The 23,976-nt window shown below is 38.8% G+C and overlaps 1 protein-coding gene across 11 annotated transcripts in view; it reads left to right on the top strand.

The window, feature by feature from the left end:
* Window positions 1–23,976, top strand: part of LOC124165409 (protein madd-4) — a 1,214,641-nt gene that overhangs the window by 584,950 nt on the left and 605,715 nt on the right. The gene's annotated exons all lie outside the window — the stretch shown is intronic.

The following is a 23,976-nucleotide window of genomic DNA, read 5'->3' as shown; positions in this document are numbered from 1 at the left end:
CGCGCTTGAAAATTTTCTCTTTTCGTTTGATCGTGAAAAGTAGACATCGTCATTAAAAAATCTAAGAGCGTGAAATGCGTACTCCAGGAGTGATATAATCTTTCGATTAGGCAGCAAAAAATTATAGGAAACCACCCTATTCTTAGCTCCGAATTTTCGTGTCACATTATAATTAAGATAAAAGTCCTTTGCATAATGTGAGTAGGAGACTGTGCTTCAAAATCTACTTGTGGGTATACATAGATGTGTTGGAGTGGATGAGTAGATATAGCAGGGGGTGGATCACGGATCAAGAGCGGCGTAATGTGTGGAGTGCAGTGGATTGGCTGCAGATATCGCTGCATTCTGGCGTCCGATGATCTCTCCTGCTAAAGGATCAGGTCGGTATGGTGGCTAGGATGCAGGCTTCCTATTCTATGGGTGCGGGTTCTGTTGGTTGTGAAGATAATAGGAGATTGCTCGATTCCTACTGATTGTGAGGGGAACAAAGAAAGATTTCCTAGAAAATTTTACCTTACACCTTAAATTAATTTCCAAGATGTAGCTTGTTTGATTATTGAAATACAGCTGCATTTTTAACTCTACTATGCGTACCCTATTATATTTAAAGATGATTGCATAATTTTTACGCGATTATTCGTTCATCAAAAATGATCGGCGGTGAGGTAACTATAAGCATTTTCACTTCTATGTACACGCCTTTATCTTCATCTACTGAAAGTATTCCTGCACAATTTTTCACAAATAAAACTTGGCGATTTCTCACAAGTTTAACAAACGGCGTCATTTTCACTTCTATGTACACGCTTTCATCTTCATCTACTGAAAGTATTCCTGCACAATTTTTCACAAGTAAAACTTGGCGATTTCTCACAAGTTTATCAAACGGCGATCAAACAAAGAAGTAGAGATATAGCAAAGGTAGATTAGTTCTATTCCGATAGGAAATGAAGTAAATAATTTCTTCCTACCATCGTTTGTGGCACATTTTAGGACAGATAAAAGTCATTTGCATAATGTGAGTAGGGGGCTGTGCTTCAAGGCCTGGATGTGGGAACACGTGAATGTGTTGATGTGGATGGGTAGATAGATAGCAGGAGGGTGTGGGTCAAGAGCGGAGTAATGTGTGGAGGGCAGTGGATCGGCTGCAGATGTCGCTGCGTTCTGGCGCCAGATGGAGAGGGAGGATCTCTCGTGTTTGCTGCTGTGAGGTGCGCGTTCGCTTTTGTAGTGGCTTTTGTCCGGCAGCACATGCCCCGTGTCCGTATCGCTGATTCCGCACTTCACGCCCCTTGTCCAGCTGTTGATGTCTGGTCCGGCGGATTTGCCAAGGGCTTCCCTCAATCTCTGCCTGTTGTGACGGCCAAGTGATTGATGGCGCTGTCCCTCCGATGTCTGACCTACATCCAGCAATGAGGGAAAGTCATTTCTAATACACTCCTACCACTTAATACCACGGACACCTAATTGCGGGATCAGGGATTAATAGAAATGAGTAGTCATTAATTATGATTCAAATGAAAGGGAGTACCACTTTTCACAATATCTTGATTTAATTTCAATGCGCTGATTTCTTCCACATCACACCTGAATCATTTGAACTAATTATGATTCATATTTTGTTGATATTTCCCTTCGAATGGGGAAATTCATTTCTATCACCCAATGTTCCCGTCAAATTGTAGCGTAAAAGTTATGTGTATATTTCTTAACAGTGATTAAGAACATTTAAGGTGTGTAACCCGATGCTTATTTATCTTTTTGGGTACTCATGAAGCTGCATAAGGGTAGCGAGGCTCTCACAGGAGGTACGGTCGAAGTTGAAGTAAAGATATGTGATAAAATTCCTTTTTGAAGCATAAAATATATTAAACGCTGATTTTCTCTGTTTTACGGCGGAAAATGAAGGAAAAAAGTAATTTTATAATACCATTCTCATTCAATTCTACTATGAATTTTATCAAACCAATATAGTCATAAATTGATAGGTGGCTACAATCAAGGTAGCAAATCGTGTAAATTATGAGTTAAAGTCCATCGTGCTGACTGTGCGGCTTTGTTTTTTTTTTAGTGTCGAGGACAATAAATAATGTATTTTTGGCCACTGAGTTTAATTGATGTTATTTTTTCTTAGGTTTATTTTGTGTGAGTGCATATCCTTTTCTCATCAACGTTAAAGAAATATAATTGCATCCTTAGGCTGGAATTTATTTATGAAACTCGGAAATAAAAATTAAATATTTCGTCTTTGAACATAATTTATTGATTCTATCTCAATTTCCCCGAAAAAAACGCAATGAGGCCATTAAATTGGAGATTTTACAACAATTAGCATTAGGCAATCACACACATCCATGGCCTGGATTGGAGTAACCTATCAAAACGGAACTCGAACCCGCGAATACGAAAAACTTGACGAAAACACGGGACGACTTGATTGGCCACATGATGAGGGATAATGGACTGATGAAGACAACCATGGAAGGAAAATTGATGAAAGATGGCCCCGAATGACCAACATAGGAAAAGTTATTGAGGATTTAAATCAGATGAAATACACAAGTATAAAGGCTTACAGGAGAGTATAGTGGTGAGATGCGTCAATACGTCTATACGTTAGTGTCCGACTTTATTCAAATATTGGGAAGAGTAATCGTCCTTCGTAAAGGCCTAGTTGGACAATATAGTAACACGTACGAGTTAATTTTTACACGTTTAAACGCGAGATATATCGCAAAAACGCGCCGCGTAACTAACAATAAGTGCGAATTCGTGAACGGAAAATAGAACCATTTTTAATTTGGTCAATGCATTCGTACATGCTCCGTTGCGGTCTCCAAATCGTCCACGTATTTCGGCAATAACTCGTATTGTCAATGTATTGTAAGTGTATCAAAGCGATTACATAAAAGAAAAACTTCAATATCATTTTAAACTTGTTTATCTTTCTGTCAGTGGGGTAGCCAGGAAATTTGCTCGGGGGAGTCCAAAACCAGGGGTGGATTTAAAAACAAACAGAGTACTTTGTAGAGGGTTTTGAACTAAGTTTTGAACGTTTAATAATGCAAAAAATTTCATGTTTAAAAAAAATATTTTGTGAAATCATAATTTTTTGGTATTTTGTTTTCTTTTATGAAGATAAGTAATTGTTTTTTTTTAATATTTCGGTGGCGTCTGGACCCCGTGGACCTCCCTCCTCGCTGCGCCACTGTTTTCCGTACCCACCACATATCATTAAGGCTGTTTTACACAGGACACGCACTTGTTCAATCAGACGTGTTTATGAAGGCGCAGTCAAAATTGCGTCGTATAAAGCGGTGAATTGCTAGGATACATACGAGAATGCGTGGACGTGAGATGGCAAAATAGCCCCTGTTCTAATTTCGTCCTTGCCTTTGCGCAATTCCACGCCATAAAGAGAAATTAACACAGTTTTAACCTGCTCAATTACGTGCCCTGTATAAAACGGCCTTTATGGCTTATTCCACAGCAAGCTCTTGTTTTTCTACCTGTGACCAAGGCGCCAACTCAACACATTACACTGAAAAATCAAAATTCAAGTACAACAAGGAAAAAATGAACTTCGGAAAATGAAAATCATAAAGCAATGGAGACGTATATGTTCATTATTTATGCATAAAAGTGATGTCGGTCATTCATAGTAAATGCATCGTGAAACCAAGCCTGAAGGAACGGCCGGCGAAGGACGCGACTTTGGAAAACAGGTGTCTATCGTCTAGACACGTCCACCGGGGGCAGTTCGTGTGGGTTAGGGACGACCGCGAAGTCAGTCAGTCGCACTGGATGCGTCTACTGTGTTGGTGGGAGGAGGCGAGACATTCTATTTCCAGCACACTATATCGCTCTTCTTTTTTTTCTGCCCTCACTCTTCCGATGGGTGGCGTTGAGAAATCCCATGCGCCCGTTCAAGTCTCTTCGCCGCCCGCACAATAATGATAATCGCAGACGCGCGGTTTCAGTGGCGGACGGGCTCGGCTTGCGTGCCGCCGGACCTCGGAGTCTGCGGTTACATCGCCACCAATGGACGACGGCCGGCTGCATTTCACTCCCTTAGAGGCCTCCTCATCTCTTTCCTCCTCCTCTCGGGGGGGTCGTTGGTTCACTCGCGATGGCAGACCGCAGGAGCGGAACGGAGTGTACAGCCCATGCAAAAATATACGGCCGAGTTAACGAAGTAGAGGAGGCCCCAATCTGTCCCGTAGAAGCTTGACGCATGATGCCACTGCGTTCGGTTTTCAAGAACGTCCGCGGCGTGGCGATGAATGCAGAATGTTCTGTTGTTCAGAACGAATCCGTCTATTCTCATCAATTTTAATTAAAGCATTGGCACTCACCTCAGGATAGTCCACCTCCATAATGGAGCGCGAAACTGCCACTTAGTAGGTGTTTTTTTATGACAGGTTCTTTGCGTAAGCTATTTATTGCATTAAATTATTTTTTAATATTTATAACGTAAAATACTACAATCACCAAAACTTTTAATTTATGCAAAAGACATATTACTCCCTTCAGACTAACTCTTTAGTTTTATCATTATTTCATTTAAAGTTCACTCCTTTTTAAATTTTCAAGAGCATGGAGAAAAAAATCGCAAAATTTGCAATACGTTCACGCAACGTTGGGAAAAAATGAGTAAATATAAAGCAATATTGCCGCTTGAAAGTTTTGTTCATGAGAATGCGTAAAGATATGCTCAATGCTCATGCTCTTTACATATTTTCAGTGCAGACTTACACTTTTACTTCATTATAATTAAATTTTAAATTAATCTTTTTGACATTTTAAGGCACATAGAGTAGAGACTTGCCAACATTTTACGGCTTACTTTTACCCCAGTACGTTCTGAGGCATGAAGTTTGTTTGTAAACTAAAAAAAATCAAGGTGGCCTACTGCTGTGGTTTCTGGTTAAAGTCATCGCCTGCCAAACCGAAGGCCGCTGGTTCGAGTTCCACTTGCGCAGAATGTCCCAATCCAAGGCATTGTTTGTGATCGTATATTTGTGAATATATGTCTAAACCCCCTCACCCAATCCTCCGATTATTAGACGTAGATGTGATATATTCAGGGTTATGAAGAGAATTCAAAATGTCAATGAAGGATATAACATAGATTTAATTATTGCGGTAAAAATGGTTTTAAAACCAATATGAGTCCTCAGTAATTGGTCTTGTGGTATTTTTGGACTTCATCAAATAAATTTATAAATTAATTTTCCGAAACGAGAAGTAGTTGGGCGTCCTCAGTAAAGGTTACGGTCACACGTATCAAGAAAAAGGATCCTCAATTCAGCCTCTAAATGTTTTGACAACCACGGCGCATTTAAATGGGTTTACAGAAGTCACAATTTATAAATTCGCGTCACTGGCGGAAAAATTGATCCGAATTTGACGGGTAAATAAGGTAAACTAAATTTGAAATGTCAATTAAAATTTACATTCACGATGATGTCTTTTATCAAAGTCATAACTCTTCAATGCTATTCCTCGTATTTGCAAACACTGTATTGCTAAGTATTGAAAAAAAGGGGAATCGCATCGTGCCTCGGACATTTTTGAAAATTTACCGAATGCGACCGAAGTGGTAACTGAAATCTGCGTCGTATGGGATGAAATTGCGCCTCCTCTACGCAGCCCCCTTGGTTACGGCCTAAGGGTACGCGGCGTTATAATGTTTCCTCCTGCCGAGTAGGCCCACGTATCCTCCGATCGATTTTGTGTCGGTGGTCGGTCGTATGCTCGGAGGAAAGCGTGGAGTGAAAGAAGAATGTGTCTGGGCGATGGGGCGGGGGTGTTGGTGATTGCATGCGCGTGGGAGGAGATGCATTATATTGGAGAGTGGGATTGAGTCCGCTTTGGGTCTTTCCCCAACCCACCTTCCACCCGTGATGAGGCATCCACTGCGAGGAAACGTACGAGCAAACTTGTGGCAGGGAATACGAGTTCCCGGAAAATTGCGAAACAGATTGAGGTCGTGGCTTTACTGCCCCATACAAACAGCGGACGGCCTTTGCATGCTCATATAGTAAGACGTTCCGGGAAGGGCTAAAATGAGCGCCTCTAAGGCCAAGATGAAGTGAATGAAGCTTATGGATACGAATGGCGCTTAGTTTCTCAAGTGAATTGATGAATTAAGTTCCCATGGGAAACTATGCCAAGCCATAAGTATAACAGCAATTATGTTCTGATTAAAGTATTTGAGTTATCATTACCTTTACACTATGCATTACACGGTGACTTTATTGATAGAAAATTAGATGAGACGATGAAAATTATTTAAAAAATATAAGTTGTTCCTGCAGTTATTATAAGCAGCAAGTTTTTTTCGTTAAACTATTGAGTTATTATCATGGTTAATATATCTCACAGCTAATTCTACAATTACTCGACATTTAGAAATATTTCGAAGCCTTGCTTGATAATGTATATTCCAGAATGGAGGAAAAGTTTTACCCTGCAAGGGCTATTGCATGACTGTGCAAAAATATCTTTGAATGGTCTAAGTGAAACATTGAATTTTAAGATCACCAACGTTACAAATAACGCTAGTGTGGCTCTTTTTATGTTCCTTTAATCTGACCATGCAGTAATGAGTGCCTAATCTGAGGTCGTACGCTAATCATTTGAGTGCCTGTTCTTGATATTAATTTTAATCTCATCATTTGTAATGGAGATCAAAGCCCTTTCGAGATCATATTCCCAAGAGAGCAAGGATCCATTCATCATTAACATGAACGTATCCCTTTTTTGCCAATTGTTCTCATTATCTTATCTACCGTATATGCTTTAGAGAATACATAACTCACTTTGGACCGGTGGTATTTTGTTTGTTTTTGTGACAAATTACTTGTCTTAAACTTACGGTTTCATCTTGATATTCTAAAGGTTATAGAGTAAAAATTTGGAAACGTTTTGCTGTGATTAAAGTTTAAAAATTTTATATCTGAGGAAGTAATGAATGAAAATTTTCATACAGAAATGATACATACCAAAGATACATAAATGTGTTGACAAGGGTTCGCTCTACCATCGGAAAAAATTCAAGATGACAGCACAATTTATGTGAAACATCATGAAAAAAACTAATGCAGTGGTGGTGATGATTTTAAACGATGATGGTAAAGGGTCAGCCAGTCTATATTTGCCTTAAAGTAAAGGTAAAATGTATCGTTGCCAACGGCTTTTGGGAGCAGCTGCGTGTTGCGCTTTCGCGTCCATTACAGGGCGTATCATCAGGCGATGAATGAAATTCGGTAATAGGTTGCGTTGTTTTGGCATTTTTAAAGTTGTTCATAAATAATTTATAAATGTTATGTTGTATCGGAAAAAACAACTTCATTCCATTAGAAATAAAGACATGATTTAAGTAATTTAATTGAATGTTATTAAAATAATAAATGAGTGAAATTTTGAATAAATTATAGAGATGTTTAGGTCCAGAATTTCCATTAAAATTTAAGATGCAAATGAGCTAATGACATTTTTTTGCGTGCGCACATTATGAAGCAAAGTATTCAGACGCGTCAGTTGCGTACTTTTTTTCAGTTTGCCTTGGCTGGTGCGTAGCGTACTATTCTCGTATATCTGTCTCTGCCATCCAAGGCGCTTTTACAATGGAAGAGTGCTCATTTGTTCATTCTGGCTCCCTTGCGTGTCTGAGGATGGGATCTTGTCGCGGGATGTGGGAGGACCTTGTTTCCGTTGTTAACTGCGCGTCAACTCCCTCCCTTGTTTTACAACCCTCTCCGTCCCTCGCTAACCGTTGTAGTGCGGGCTATTGTGTTTCGTAGCCGTGGAGACAGACAGCTAGGGTGCCAAGGGGGATCGATCCCGAGCTCTCTCCATCGGGGTGTGCGCTGGGATTTGAAGCTCGGACCACCGAGGAGCGAGTCACGCGAGAGAATGAAGACTTGACGTAGGAAACCCTTGTAAAAATGTCTCTGCCGTTAAATTGGAAACTTAACCCTTAACCAGTGACGTGCAATTCTTGTTACACTACCAGTGACGTGCGGTCTGGGAGACCGCAATAAATCAAAAATTCATAAAATATTGCTACTCCATTTTTATTGTTTTGTTTAATTTTTCAACTATATTACTAACTATTTCAAAACTTATATTAAAATTTTTACACTCCCAATACGAGCCAATTTGTCATAAAAATTGTGATTTAAAGAAGGATCAAAGAACTGATGCCAAAAACACTTGCATTATAATTATTATATTTATGTATCAGTATTTCGCCAGATTCAAAAAAGGCCTTAAATGTTAAAGTTGGAAGGCTAAGTAGTAAGTAACCATGAAATTTATCCCGCTTATTCCTTTTCTTGATGCATTCTTAGTAAGTGACGTGCGGTCTCACAGACCGCCAATCGAGTTCAATGGCAAATTTACAGAAATTAATAAAAGGAACGTTAAATTTTAAAAGTGGGATGTCCTTGTTATGCAAAAATATGAAGCTAACGAGAATTATAGATATTTTGAAATCTTAATTTTGAAAATATTCATATTTTTAGAAACGCAGCGGTCTCTCAGACCGCACGTCACCGGTTAAGGGTTAACTGAGTGGCATATTAATACAAATTGTCTGTTTCCACACTATTTTATATTCACCGACCATAGTTTCTGCAACTTGTGCCATTGTCAAGGTACATAGCCTTGGGTGACAGCCTTTTTATGGTTTTTCAGGAGGGGGGAGGGAGGGAAAGGAGGGTTATTGGGGTGTGTTCATCCCGAGGTTACTGATGACGTCAATGGGCGGTGGGTTGGAGGTAGGGTAATGTTCAGAAGGGGTGAGTGGAATGGTTACACATGGTCGTTACATAATTTAAAATCAGCGGGGCAATTCACAATTTCAAACTGTTCTAAGAAATCCAGTTTCCGCCCCTTGTCATGTACATGTAAAATTTTTGCATCAAAATTGCACCAGTGGTGTTCGTCATTTAAATGTCTTGCAATTCCTGATGAGTAGTCATTATTTAAAAAACATCGTCTATGTTCTCTCATTCTCGTTTTAACACTCATCCCAGTCTGGCCAATATATTTGGCTTCACAATCGTCACAAATCAGTTCGTACACTCCACTTTTATAATCATTACAATATGCGTATTTAGAGTTAAACAATAATTTACATGAACATGTCCGAATATTAATAATATCGTCGTTCATCGCTGACCATTCATTTAGGAGAAGCGCCACTAGGTATATTAATGGAATAAGTACCAAGTTTTTGGTTAGATTGCTTGTACATATAATTGGAAAGGGGCTGGCATTCAAATATTTGATGGTTTATCATATCAACCATTTTTGTTGCCCTTTTTTCAACAATGGAAATTGTTTAAAAATTATTTTTGGAAACGTTCCGTAACCATAAAACTTCAAACCTCATCCATTAGCTGTCAAAAATATGATTAATCAAATGAAAAGTTTATGAGTGCGGGAATCGCCAGAAAATTGAGCTACCGCGCGATTACCTATGCCTAATAAATTTGTCAGTAATTTACTCTGACAGTACTTATTTTAGATATTCATCAAAACCAGTTAAGTGACATTTGATGTCATCAATTATACGAACTAGGTTATTTTGCGTGAATATGCATCAGCAATGACGTATAAAGGTCTTTATTTCCCACTCCCTTACATTTTCCACTAAGAGGGCTATCACAAACAACTCTAAATATTTATTTGACCCTAAATTAAACTTGAAAGCATGGACACACGATGTTATATTTTAAACGAAATGCATTTATTATGCTATTTGGGGCATAAAATCTTCCTACTAACATTCCCTCGTGCATGATTCATTGAACTTTTTTCTGAGTATGGTACTTATTTTTTCTTTATTTCGCTCATTTTGGGGGTGGTGAGGGCCCTTCGTCTCGTGTGTGTTATTCAGGGTTCCCACTCAACCTTGAAAATCTTAAAACCGTAAGTAAGCTGTGAATTTCGTGTACCGTGAAAAAACCTGGAAAAATCCGTGAATTTCGTCCTAAAGCCCTAAAAAAAACTCTCAATCTTGATTTTAATATCGTAGAGCTGCGATTGATGGATTAAAAGAAAAATGGATATTTCTATCATATTTCAAGGTCAGTCACGCGCAGACATGGCCATGGATTTTTCTGACACATCTTTTGAAGCGCGATCATTGGTCCGCGCGCCATGATGACTCATTGACCTTAAGCCTAAAGCAAAGACGGAAGACTGGTAACCAAAGTGTTCATTAACACCTGCGGAAATTCAGACACTTCTTAGCTTCTGTGGCACCCTGGTCCTTCTATTTTCCCACTCACAACCTTTAGCCGGAGCTGAATTTTGCAAACGATATGTGACGTCAGGAGAGATAGCACTTTGATAGCCGCGTTTGCATTCACGGTGTCTGTCGCGTTTGTTAAATTTGTAGTTAACGTGCCTCCGATGATTGTCTCGTGAATAATATTTCTGCCTAAAATGGTTTATCTACAAACCATTAATATGTACCAATAAATATATTGTTCCTCGCCCTCTTTTGCTGGTAATTCGCCGCAAATACTCCAAAGCATTATGCACTGCCGTCCATTTCGTGCTCCGTAAAATTTAATATGTGCTGCGGGAGAATGTTTTCCTTTAAAACCTGGAAATAACCGTGAATTTTATAATTTAGATTGAGTAGGAACCTCGTGTATAGTATACAAATCACGAGACCTGTATTATATATATATGCTCGTGTGCAAAGGGAAACTTGTATGGATGACGAAATAACCTGTAGAACTCCATACTGTGTTATTTTCAGCCTTCAATATTGGTCATAATAGCTAACATTATTTTTATTACCACGCAGAATCACGAATGATCCTCGCCCTCACGCGTGGGTCATGTAAAGCTATCCCTTTTTCACTGGCTTTCACGAGAGGGCATTCAGGAAAATAAAATGAGCGCGATCGTTCCCATGAAGTGCACGCGTTCTCGCATCCGCGCTTTTTTTTCAACGATTCCCGATTATTTCTCCACCGGAGAGTGCTGTAATTGCGGTATTCATCCGAACGCCTCTTTTGCTGGCATTTCGCCGCAAATACTCCAAAGCATTATGCGCTGCTGTCCATTTCGTGCTCCGTAAAATTTATATGTGCTGCGGGAGAATGTTTTTCTTTGCCTTAGAACTTTTAAACATCTCAATATCGTAAATGTTGCCGAATAATGGGAATTCTTGAATCCCAATTATGTGCTGGAATACTTAAGGATACTGTCAACAGAGTACGTGGAATTGCTACATTTTTAATATTTTCATCCCACCAAATTTGTTCCTGAAAAATTCTTAGTTATCTATCTGAACGTTAAATGATAACTTGCGTTGTTAACAATACAATGTCTAGGTTCAATGTATCACATAAATATATATTTCGATTAAATATTAAAAAACATGAAGCCATGAAAAGGGTAGGTACTTAGGTGTTTACGGTATTGTATAAATTCCTCTTGACAAAGTTTAGCTCTTAGTGCAACTGTTAAACTGAGACGGTTCGATTGAGACTAAATCTTTGTTCACAACTGAACTTTAATTGGCGTATTTATGGAGTTCAAACCTCTATGAGAACGTCTGGTGGTTCACAACAGCTTGAATCAGCGTTGCTAAAAACATTCACTGATTGAGAAATAGTTGTAAATGTGCTGTAATCCACCAATCACGGCTCAAACCGTTCATCAATCAACAATTCATTTCAAGAGAATTTTTAATGGAAAACGTGACTGCCGTCAGACATTCTTATCCTTGCTACTGACTACTTTTAAGATGAATTCCTTCTTTCTGTAAATAATGACAAATCCATGTTGTAATCCAGTTGGCGCTCCTTTAATATGTTTGAATTCTTTAGTTACGCCAAGTGAAGTTGTTGTCACCAAGGCCTTCGTTCTCCATAATTGATTTCATGATTGATTCGCGGTTTGTGTTGTGACTGGGAGAGATTCTGCTGGCCTTGGTGGCGGTGGGGTAAGGTCTTCGACTGCTAACCTAGTAGTTGCGGTATCGAATCTCGCCTGAGAGTATTTACTACAGTTCAGGGCATGGATGTATGAGATTGTCTAACAAGTTAATTGTAAGGGAGGATTGCCAAGTCCTAAATTTTTTGTGGTGAAGACGGCATTATTATTATTCTTTATTTTTATTTCTTTTTATTATTTTTTAATTATATATTCATTTTCCCTCTTGTTATCTTGCAAGATTTCCCCTCAGTGAACGGACCAAGTCAAGTTCAACTGTGTTTTGTCCAGTTATTATTCAAATAGAAACCTTGGACAATATGACAGATGTCCAGGATGACTGTTTTTTTGTATTTTTCCTTACATGCTTTTCAATTTTTTTTTAAATGATGAAGCACATCACATGGTGTGATTCAAGTTGTTGATATGATAATTGGGCATGCATCCACCCATTGCATCTTCCGCATGGCTTTAATATCTGCAGCAAGTTTGGCATATTTATTGATTTTGGAGGAGTGTGCTCTCTATAAATTGTGATTCAATGGGATTGTAACGTTATAATTATTATTATTATGAATTATCAACTTTATTATGCACTTTCTAAGGTGGTTAAAATCAGCTGGAAATATTCACCTATCCTCAGGACAAATTAGGATTACGCTCGGATGTTAAGGATGAGAATTCACCCTATTCTACACTGTCCGATCGTGCCCGGCCCAGGAATTTTCTAAAAATCTGGCAAGTCTGTAGTAAAACAGCTTTTTGCCCGAGGTTAATCAGGTGTTTTTGAATTCACAGGTCTTCAACTTATTTTTTGAATCATTTTGATAAGACTCCCTCCGCAGTGATTATTAATGGGTGAATCCTGACTTCTTTCAACTTCCAAATATTTTTTAAGTCACCGGAAAATTTTTGATATTTTTGTATTTTCTCTCTTTCCGTAGACTCAACGTTGTGACTCATTTGCTTTGCTACATCAACTATATTTGACCTTCTCTGTGATTTGTAGATCAATAAAATATCAAGTCTATTGTAATCTAGGGTTTTATGTGTAGGTATCGGTCTGTCCCAGTAAAGAATGTGTGTATCTGTCTCTAGTATGGCGGGTGGATGGTATTTGTAAAACGGTGGGGTATTATTATTATTATTATGATTTTTTATTCTCATAGCCCTAAGCCATATTAGGTCGAGTTAAGTGGTTGCGAACGGGGATCGAGCCCTCGCGCCTAAGTCAGCCGATGGAGGAAATTTATTGGGTTGGCGGTATTGGGGATTTCGACCGGCGCCCATTTCGATCTGCCCACGAGGTGGCGCTGGGGGGAGGTGGTGTGAGTTGGGTCGTCGGTAAAGATGAAGATAGGCGAGCGAGGGAGTGTGTAAGGTCGGTTCGCAGCGCGGGAGTCGAGAGGGTGGAGATTTTTACGAGCGGAGATACGAATCGAAGATTACCCACGTGTTACCTTCCACCACGGCGGCGCGGCGGCCCTTGGGGTCTCGCTTGTGCCCGTTACGGGTCTGTGGAAAGAATGGAGGCTTTGCGGGCGGCCGCGCGAGGGGAAGACAGGGGGGATAGTATTGAGAAATAGTGCTTGTATTTCAGCTGTGGTGGTGTTGGAGGTTGGAGGTGTCGTGGTGGTAAATTTGAGGGTCCATGGCCGCGACTCATACTTTCTGCCTCTTGTTGAGGCTCAGATTGGATTCGGGAATGTTTGAGGCTGGGACCAGAACCCTGATGGAGCGTCAAAAGGATCACCAGAAGCATGAACACCAACAGTTGACTACTGTACTCTACTCTTGGTGGTCGTGCTCGAGCTCGCTTGCTCCATCGTAGAGCAGGGTAGTCAACTCTTGGTGTCAGCTCAAGTGGCGTGTGGTAGGTCAGTGCAGGGGTAGCAGAACAGACGTGACCAACGTTCATTTTAAATTTTTTATTGTGATGTGATTCGTAAAAATACTCAGTTGTAAGGATAAATAGAGGAAAAGATTTTATGTAATGCAGTACCCGATTTATTTCAGCATCAACGAAGAAATTTTTTAAATAAATACTGCCCGGGAAAATATATTGTAGCAGGACCGACGTGACCGCAGTTCATTTTAATTTTTTACTGAGATACGATTCGTAAAAAATACTCAGTTGTAAGGATAAATAGAGGAAAATATTCTATTTAATGCAGTAATTGATTTATTTCAGCATCAACGAAGAAATTTTTAAAATAATCACTGCCCGTGAAAATAACGGATAATGACCCATCATGGTAGCCATGCAACCCTGGTCCTTAAAGTTTTAACCTTCAACTATTGTTGAAATAAGCCTCATAATCCAGGCCGGTTATCTAACTCATCATTCTCAACCCTGTGGTTGGTTTGCAGCTGTATGCAATACCTCTCTTATGTCTGTCTTTCTCTTCATTAATGTGTGTGCACGTACTTTTCATAAAATGCAGCATGAATGACATTTAAGGTCGTTTAAAGGAATTCCTTTCCTATAAAGCTCCTTCTTCTATTATTCTAATGACTTTGTCGTGTATTAAAATGTGCTCCATAAACAAGCTCCTTAAGTTTCTCCTTTCTCGTTTGGATATGCATCCAAAATGATCTGGTTCCCTCAACTCTTCTCAGTGCCTCTGTATTTGCGACTCTTCTTCTCTAGCTGAGCGTCTATAAACTTTTGTAGGGCCACATCTCATGGGATTTTAGCCGCTTTCTGTCTCATTTTCTTAGTGAACGCGTTTCGCTCCCATATAGGGCCACCCTCCAAACAATGTTTTCATAATCTCTTTCCTTATTTTACTCGCTTATAAGGCAGCATAAGTTGGAAATTGAATAGGCTGTCTTTGAAAATTCGCGCTATTTTACAAACTAGTATTTAGTCGTTACCTATGTACCTACCCCCTGCCTAACAACTCTGTCGGTGGTGTGCGGGTTAATACGTAGATGTAAATGTCTCGCTCGCCCCTCTGCAGTTGATCCTGGTGTACTTGTCGATACTGACCACTCTGATAGTTGTTCCATCAGAAAAACTTGCATGTAACATTGACGCAGAAATTCCCTAAGAGTACCAATGGCTGAGGTAGAAATAAAGGGAAGAGAGAACTTCCTCATTTCTAGAGGGGGGCTGACCCCTTTGGCCTTCATTTTTATGCACATCTCATTGATGCAGATACGGGCTCTGAAATACCAGCGATTACTGTTCCAGCCGCCTAAGGTGGTCGACGAGGTCACATGTGTCACGCGGTACTGGCGCTGATTAATGTGATGTCACAATGAAGTGTAGCTAAGGCTGTGGTAACAGAGTTGTGATGCAAACGTGTGGAAAATATTTTCAGGTGAACCGCAACACCGGCAAAAACCGCACATTTTTCTTCTTGTCGCAAAAATCATGTGGAAATCCGTTCTGATTCGTAGAAGAGGACATAAATTACCGCTATGATCGCATCGTTAAATGGTAAAAAAGCTGTGAGAGTATGTATCCTCAAGGCGTAGGTACATGATTAAGGTTTTATGGATTATACCAATAAATTTTTAGAGTGACAATTTCTCTACTTGTGTTTCATCTTAGGAGATCACTATTATTAACAAAACTTACAGGCCTGCTTTCGATGGCAGGCAGGATCCACTCTGAGCTATTTTTAATAAAGCGTGTTTAAAATTCCCTTACTCTCTCTATACAGAGTATATAGAGTGCAGGTGTTGAAGTGATACCTGCGATTATTTTTACTTACAATTAGTTTATGAAAGAATAGACACTCGTTGTTTCTCATACAATCTCCATTGGCATAACAAATTAGGAAATGAATATTTCTGAATTATTTCAAGAATTTTTTCTAGTTTTTCTATACTTCAATCTAAATTTTTCCTGGTTCATCTCAATTGTTTTGAATGGATGGTTTTCAAATTTCCTGTCCATTACACTCATAATTTGATCTTGGAGTAGTATTTCCAGATACATTGGAATGGCTAAAGGGTCATTTGTTGGAGATAATGTGTTAGTATTCATTCCCTTCATTAATATTATTGTTAAAAATTAAGTTACAAGTCGATGATTTGGTTTTATGGTTTTATAGATTGGTTTTATCCAAGTTAAAACATTAAGTTGTAATAAAAAGAGGCTTATTCATGAAAGAACACTTAGACAAGTAATGCAATGAAAATGTAGTCTAAACATAGTAAACATTAAAAAATGGGAAAGACTTAAAATGCAATTTTATTAAACCTTCTAATGAAGAACTCTATTATACGATAACGGTTCAAAAACTACCATTGGTAGACTATGGTTAATGTTATTGTCAACTTCAATTTGGTCAGAGGGAACTGAGTTCATTGAAAGCATCATAAAATGTCTTTTGTACCATAGATAAATTTCATGAAGGGAAAGTATTAGGCATGTAAATATTGCCGTATTGTTTTCCAGATAACAGGGAGAAAATTAATCGTGCAGAAAGACTCGTTTTCGCATATCCATTCAGAGTGAAGTGCGAGCATGAATGGCAAGAGGTGGTCTATTAATGTTTCCTTAATCTGTTTTTGTGATTTTTTTAAAAACCCCGTTCTTTGTGCAAAATCTTATACCGCTACTTCCTATGCATCCATTACTGCGAAGTTTAGTGTTCTCCTCCTTCCGACTTTGTCAAGCAAGAATCTTGAATGCGCCTTATCATATCGTTTTTGCCGCTAATGTTCTGCTATTAGACAGGCTGTGGGAATTATTAATCGTTTCGTGGTAGCGTTTCTTTTCCATAAAAGGAGCAGACACTGCTTCCGCTAATGCACTTTCTTGCACAAGAGGCACTCTTGACTAGAAAATGAATGGTCGTACCGCGGGAATTCTTTTTGAGAGTACGGGATTCATGAAAGGTTCTTGTGAACTACCCGCATGGCGTCGGTGGCTGGGCTAAGTGGAGTGTCTGTCAAGGGAAGACATAGTCTCTTGTGAGGGATTTGGGAGTTGAGAGAATTTCTGAGGTAAATCCTGAAAAATGGAAGGTGCACTATAAGACAGTGCGTTCACTAATGCAAGTATGACTGACTTCAAATTGATATTAATAATTTCGAAAAATGTGGGGTCGACTGTAAAAATATAGGATCTGGAAGAATACTATACAATTCCGCTAATGAAATTTTTAGTGTGTTTACAATAGACCTTGTTTTAGAATGAAATGATATTGATTATGATTAATTTACAAAAACTGGAGAGATGTGGGGTGGACTGTCAGAATAAAGAATATGAATGATTAATATTGAAATCTACTAATGCTAACAGTGAACCTAGGATTAGAAAGATATTAATTTCATAAAGTTGATGCATTATAGGTGATAACTAAGCTGGAAGTGGAGTGTTATCTTGCTCCCATAACCATGAAGCTGCTCAAATTTCTCAAGTATTATTGCGTTTTATATACATTTGAATGTCTTTAATGTATAATTTTTCTCTGGTTCTAACAATATTAAAAAAACGCCCAATATTTAGCTCTTATTTTCATTGTAGGCACCAAAAGTGCTGTTATTTTATTTCCCATATATGGAAAAATAAGGGAAAAATGTCATAGCTATTCGCTAATGTCATATAAACATTTGTGCAAATTATCCAAAAAATGACGCCCTTAACGGTGGCTCCAATAGAGCAAATTGAGAGAGATTAAGAAATACTCTGAGAAGCGATTCACGAGAAATAGGATCCTATGTAAATGGAGTATCCATGATACTTCATGTTTTCAGATCCGAAGTAGCTGCCTAGTATTCTTGATCCGCATAGCTTGTTTACCTGGGATAAATTTTTCATAATAATGATAGGTACAGATCCTTATAATTTGATTCTCATCAATTTTTACCTTGATCTATGACAAAGACAAATATACATTTATGAGTGAAATATAGAAATTCATTTTTATTGACTGTTCCTTGTGAATGTTTCTTCGGTAGAAAAATTAGTAGCCATAATTTTTCAAAGAGAAATAGATCTCATTCTGAAGAATATTCTGTTTTCACACTTTACTTCCATGTGATAAACTTCATGGCTGAATTAAGTTTAGATTTCTTCCCACAATTTTGGTGACGGCAACCTCGAGAAGTAAAAAAAAATACTTTTCTATGCAAGAGTTTCCTGGCTGGTTCCTCCACTGCCACTCTGCCTGGTAAAGGCTTGTTAATGTTGACAACTTGATCTTTTTCCTTTTTTTCAATACACCTACCTCGCCTGCGCTTTTCCAACAATACGGTAGTGCTAAAAAACATTTGGCGCCACCGGCTCGTTCTGACATTTTGCTCGATTTGCAGCTTGAGCAGATAGGCATTTTCAACCCGAGGGTTAGTATTTTTTTCATTATTATTTCTATTCAAATTGGAGATGAAGTTCGACCCGCAAGTAGGGGCTTAGACTCTGGGGTATACCAAACACAAGGCGGAAGGAATTAATTCAAACCTATAGTGTGGCGTTGGAGTGGGGTACAGCTTCGACGTCGTGGGAGTTCTGTCGGAACTATATATATGGATACGGGTGTGTGTGGAGGTGGTGGGGATGATTTTTCGCCTCGCCCTTCGGATGCCCTTGGGGCATTAGGTTATTCCATCCACTCCGCACTTGTCGCGCGTAATCAGAACCCGTGATGGAGCGCTTTAAAATATTGCCCTCTTGAGTAAGCGCAGATAAGTGGCGAAAGGAACCCGGGAGGTTGGCAGAGGAAATATGGATGTTACGGATATTGTCGAGGGCTTTTCAACCTTTCGTTCCTCTCACTCTGGGTGATTCACGACTGATCTTTGCCACTTGAACAGGAGGGGTTCAGTGGAGCGATTTAAAGGGGAACTTCTGATCCTGGGTGGTACTGCATTTTCATAATTAATGTATTTAGTTGTAACTCTAATTTTGAGCTAACTCTAGTATCTTCTATATTATTTCTACTGTACAGATACCTTTTTCTCAACTCATACGCAACCAAACTCTACATATGAGGTACCAAAATGGACAGAATTTATCAGAGAACATGCGACGGCATATCGTACTTCTTAAATATTGCTATTATTTCCTAACATTAGTTTTTAAATAATAAAAAAACAAAAACCGGTAAATATTCCTGACGTTAACGGCAACATTACATTTGTTCATTTGCAACAATATCTCGCATTCTTTAAATAATTTTTATCAAAATGCAGCTGATTCCTCATTCAAGTCTCCTGTTGATACGTAAGTATGAGTCATCATATGCGTTTAACAGAGGATAGTGTAATTACTTCCATTGCTGTGTTTAAAGAGGTCCTCTGACCTCAATTTGTACATGAACATTCCAATTAAATTTGCACATAAGACCCTACTCTTTTTTTCTACATTTTAAAATTAGAAACGCGCCTATCCCTCTGTGGACCTGCATTGAAAAGAGCGGGGGATGCCCACTGGGAGAGAGAGCAGCACGCTCGTCTTTATAAAAAAGCAACTAAACTATCTTTTGGGCCAAAAATGATTGAGTCATATGTTATTGTAAAGTGTTAATTGGATCATGCATACTAAAAAAAGAAGCCTTCTGTACCGTTAAGGGAGAGCTAAGAAAAGAATGTATGAAATAATTATGCAAAAGGTTAAATATCTCATATTTTTGTGTCCATCGCAATATTTTACTCACTTTTTAATTTTATAGCTTCCAATAACTCTCAGAAACGCTTTAGTTGAGCAAGTTTTGGACACAATTCCGATGATACGGTGATTTGAAAACTCTAAGTATAATTTCAGAGGATGAATATTTTATTATGATTTCCTGATCCTGTGTGATAAGATGAAAGTTTAATAATACCCACAAGAGCAAATAAATCACATGCAGCAATTTATGCTGAAGCAAGAAAAAATAAAAATGCATCTGGAGTAATTCTCTAGGCAATAAAAAGTAGAAAAAATACGCCAGAGCATAAGAAACCCCAAGTAAACAAAGAGAAGATACAGAAATGAGCAAGAGGAATACCAAAATCAGGCAAACATTTTCAGATAACTTTTGATGGCACACCGTGAAATTCAATATAATTTACTGACGCAAGTTCTCGTTGAGGTATTAAGTATATATCTTTATTTAATTGAATAAAAGAAAAGGAGTCTTAGAAATGCGGGGAGGTAATTCCAGAGATTTTAAGAAGAGATGAGAAAATATTTTAAATAAATGCGTCCGGAGTGGTTCTGCATGTAGATAATTTGTGTATTTAGGTAATTAAAATGTTGACTCTATTGCAAAAAAAACAGGAGCGTTTAACTTACGAATATGAAATCGGAACTCTTTAGTAACTTGTGCTGAGGGAACGCTTAAGTTGCCTTAGATGGATTTTTAAAAACTATAAAATAGTGATGATGATAATATTCCATGATACCGCGTATTATTAAATGGAATAAATGAAATCAGGACATGGTTTAAAAAATCAAGCTAGTGCTAGTGCTAGGAAAAGTACTACGTTAAAAAATATTTAGTGTGTTAGCTGCATTCTTTGTTTCCTCAAATCGATGTATATAGTCACACGTCATCTCACTAGAACGCATTAAATTTTTAAACTGTTAGTGAAAAATTAGGATTTGATTTTGTAATTGTTTGTTTACGGTGGTAGCGATTTAAAGTCATTATCTGTCAAACAAAAGAACGCGGATTCCCAAATGATTATTCTGCGCCAATCCAGGGCGTGGATGCACGCTAACGTTCATTTTCAGCTCGCTACAAAACCACGATGTAAAGAGCGATGTAGTGCTGTTTTCGGTGGTGTGAAAAATAGATGAAGAAATAATCTACCGTTCTCTTTCTCACGTTCCTCCATCCCGTTTAAAATCGGTGGACTTTTGAGCTATGCGTATAATCACCCGTGATCTGGTTGCCCTTTGCCCTCTCTCCACTCTTCCATTCCTCCTTTTTTACTCTCTTCGCCCTCCGGCTCTTCTTTCGCTCCAAATTCGCAAGTGCCATCCACCTGTCTCGAATTTGAAATCCGCCGCCGCGGAAAGGCGCCAGAGATAAGGAATTTTCCAACCGAGGAAACTCATTCCTCGGCCCTTTGAAGCTGCGAGTGACGCCCCGACCGTTTTTTGAAAACTCTCGGTGGAATTAACCTTTATTATTTTTTCCCGCCAGGTAGTTTTATTTCGCGAATCTCCTCCAAACTTAATATAATATCAAAAGGAAGGATGGGAATGCCTGATGATGATCCCTGCCCGTGCGAAAAAAATAAAGTACCTCTAAAACGTGAATCCCCGAGGATGAATTCAAAGTACTTTGAAGTTTTTCTTGTTAAGTATACCCATACTTGAAGTTATCACGACCGAGTGAGATAAAAACAACCACTTTTTATAAGCACCTTGGAAATCAGTCTGTACCCGTGAATGAATTTAAATTATTTTCTATGCGACGAAAAAGTCTAGGAGTATAAAGCTTCAAGGGTAAAGTTGTATTACCGTGTCATTTCTTCTATGAATAAATGTGCAGTATACAAATTTCATTTTGTAATTATAATTACGAGAGATGGCATGAAAGGGATTTTTTCAGATATATGTTATTCTGAGGATGAAAATTTATAGAATTTAGAGTACGTCAGGAACTTTAGTTCAAGCGTTCTTTATAACCTGCTCGTGTACATACTATTGAGGCATTTAAAAGGAGACTATAGCTGTGTTATGGCTGTATCCATCTGAGTGCGTTTAGGTACCGCTATATATTTATGAAAATGAGGATATTTTATTGAGTTTTGACTGGATCTTCCCTCTTAAGTCACAAAATTAAAATCTCTGTTGCGATGAAAGGCGTAAACATCACCATAATAGTTTTTTAGTCATTGATTAATACCGTAGCCTTATTTAAAATTATATGCTAAGTTATACCCTCTTTATTTAATACTGATATGGATATAATATGTATCAGTTGTATGACAACTGGAAATGGCCGTCAAAAAATGCTTATGAATTTTAATAGAATAATAAATTCCTTAACTTATCTCCATTGAAATGTAGCCTACTTTCGGCTATTAAAGGCGATGGATGGATGCACGCCAAAGAATTCTGTCAAAAAGTAATTGCGAAGAGTACTTTTCAAATCTAGTATGAAAGGATTTGTTCGTTTTGATTTGAGTTGCCAACTTGATAACGTATTTTCCGGGGTTGATTTGTGACTTAGGGGTAATTTTTTTCTAGCCGTGTACCTTTCCTTTTTGCATGTATTGTAGGTAACGTTTGCAGTTGCCCTGTACCATCACCATCCGTATCTTGACATCGATTTCGTTCCAGCTTCGTTTTCCTTTCGGCCATACATTCTCCGGCTTCCTCGTGCACAACACACTTCTTCCCCGGGGCGATATATACGGTGAGGTGTCCGTACGGGAGCAATAACTCCTCTATTAGACGTGGATCCGGGTCAAGCACTCTGACCCGCGTAAAAGGAGACACACCGTACCGTGACGACGACGCGGAGGTAGTGCAAGAAATGAATTCGCGATTCACAAGCGATTCGGGCCTTATAGGGTTAATGCTCGCCACATTCTCACTACTAGCGGGGACATTGTTGTTACAGTTCCGTTTCCAAGAGGTTTCCTTTTTTTGTGGTCTTAACAGTTCTCAGTCTCATTCGTTTTTGGGAGGGTGGGAACAATCTAATGATTCCAGTACACCGATTTACCTCCACGAAGCATTTGGTTCGGAGCGAAGCAGTCCATTGTTCGGCCACTTTATTCCGAGTGTACACATCCTCACCCAAGATAAATGAACAGAAAATTTTTGCATCCTCAATTCGCGCAGTGGAGTATGCATGGATTACGGTTTCGCTGTAGGTAACACGGTTTGTATCCTACGAGACACCGAATTAAGAAAAAGAGGTCAACTGCTTGTAGGTCTATTAATTTGAAATTTAGAAATCTTTGCACAATATGCGTACACTCAATTGTTGCCATATTCAGCTTATGAGTAATATTGAGTTCAATTTTTTTTACATGCATACAGGTTTTTTATTAAATTGAACTACTAAATAAAATTGAACAACTGCTGTTCCATGGAAAAACATATCTGATGGCTTTGAAGGTACATCTCCCAGTGAAACTAGGCTTGGTTAGAATCTACACTTTTTATCAAATCAAACCATGCTTTGATCTTTGCTTATATTTTATAGGGTCGTTTTAATATTAAATTGTGGAATGAAATACTTTTATGCTGTTGATTCCATGTGGTATAATTTATCTCTTTTTCATATTCCATGGTGAAAATTAATAAAACTTTGAGGAACACGTGAAACTTAAGTTTTAAGTATGTTAAGTTTTTTTTCAGGCTTATTTTTTGGTACATTAAATCCGTTGTTTACTCTAATGTATTGTGGATCTCAGCTAATTATTTTGAATAACTTACCGCAAAATCAACTGCAGGTTGCCGTAAACTGGTTACCATCTTTGCGTTTTAATTGATTCCAGCGATGACATGTTGGTTAATTACTACCCTGGATATCTGCTATAACCGGCATAACTCATGTGCCGTTGCCAAAAGATATAAAGGCTCGAAGGGGAGTCTGGACCTGACTCTTATGGACTCTGGGCGCTTCCCTTTCGAGAAACAAATCTGGTTACCAGGCTTTGGGTGTCTGGAATATATATTAACGCTTGTTATTTGTAAAAATAAAAGAATGCTTCCGCGTTTGCGGCATCGGGAGAATTAATGGGTGCAGGAGTGACGCTGTCGACATATCGGAGGCTTTCTTTTTTATTCTCGGCGAAGAATTACATCGGCTTGCACCGAAATGGAGCCTGCCTATAAAAGGCGCGCGTATCTGAGTGCAAGGGGGGATAAATAGCACTAATTGGCAGCGCGTGGAAGTGCACCGAGGAACCGGCATGCCTTTGAATCGCCTTAAAAAGCGACTCATCGTGGGTGTGTCCCGAATGATTGTGTGATGAAACCAGAATTCCACTACCTTTCACCCATCCGCCCAGCGTATTGGGGGAATTACCTCTCGAGTTATTCCGTGAGTAACTCATGAGCATGATGCCAAAAAATGCTGTGAGTTCAATTTGCATGGAAAA

This window comes from Ischnura elegans, chromosome 9 (genome assembly GCF_921293095.1).
Source record: "Ischnura elegans chromosome 9, ioIscEleg1.1, whole genome shotgun sequence".
NCBI classification, from domain to species: domain Eukaryota; kingdom Metazoa; phylum Arthropoda; class Insecta; order Odonata; family Coenagrionidae; genus Ischnura; species Ischnura elegans.
This window is presented reverse-complemented; position numbering and strand designations above follow the sequence as displayed.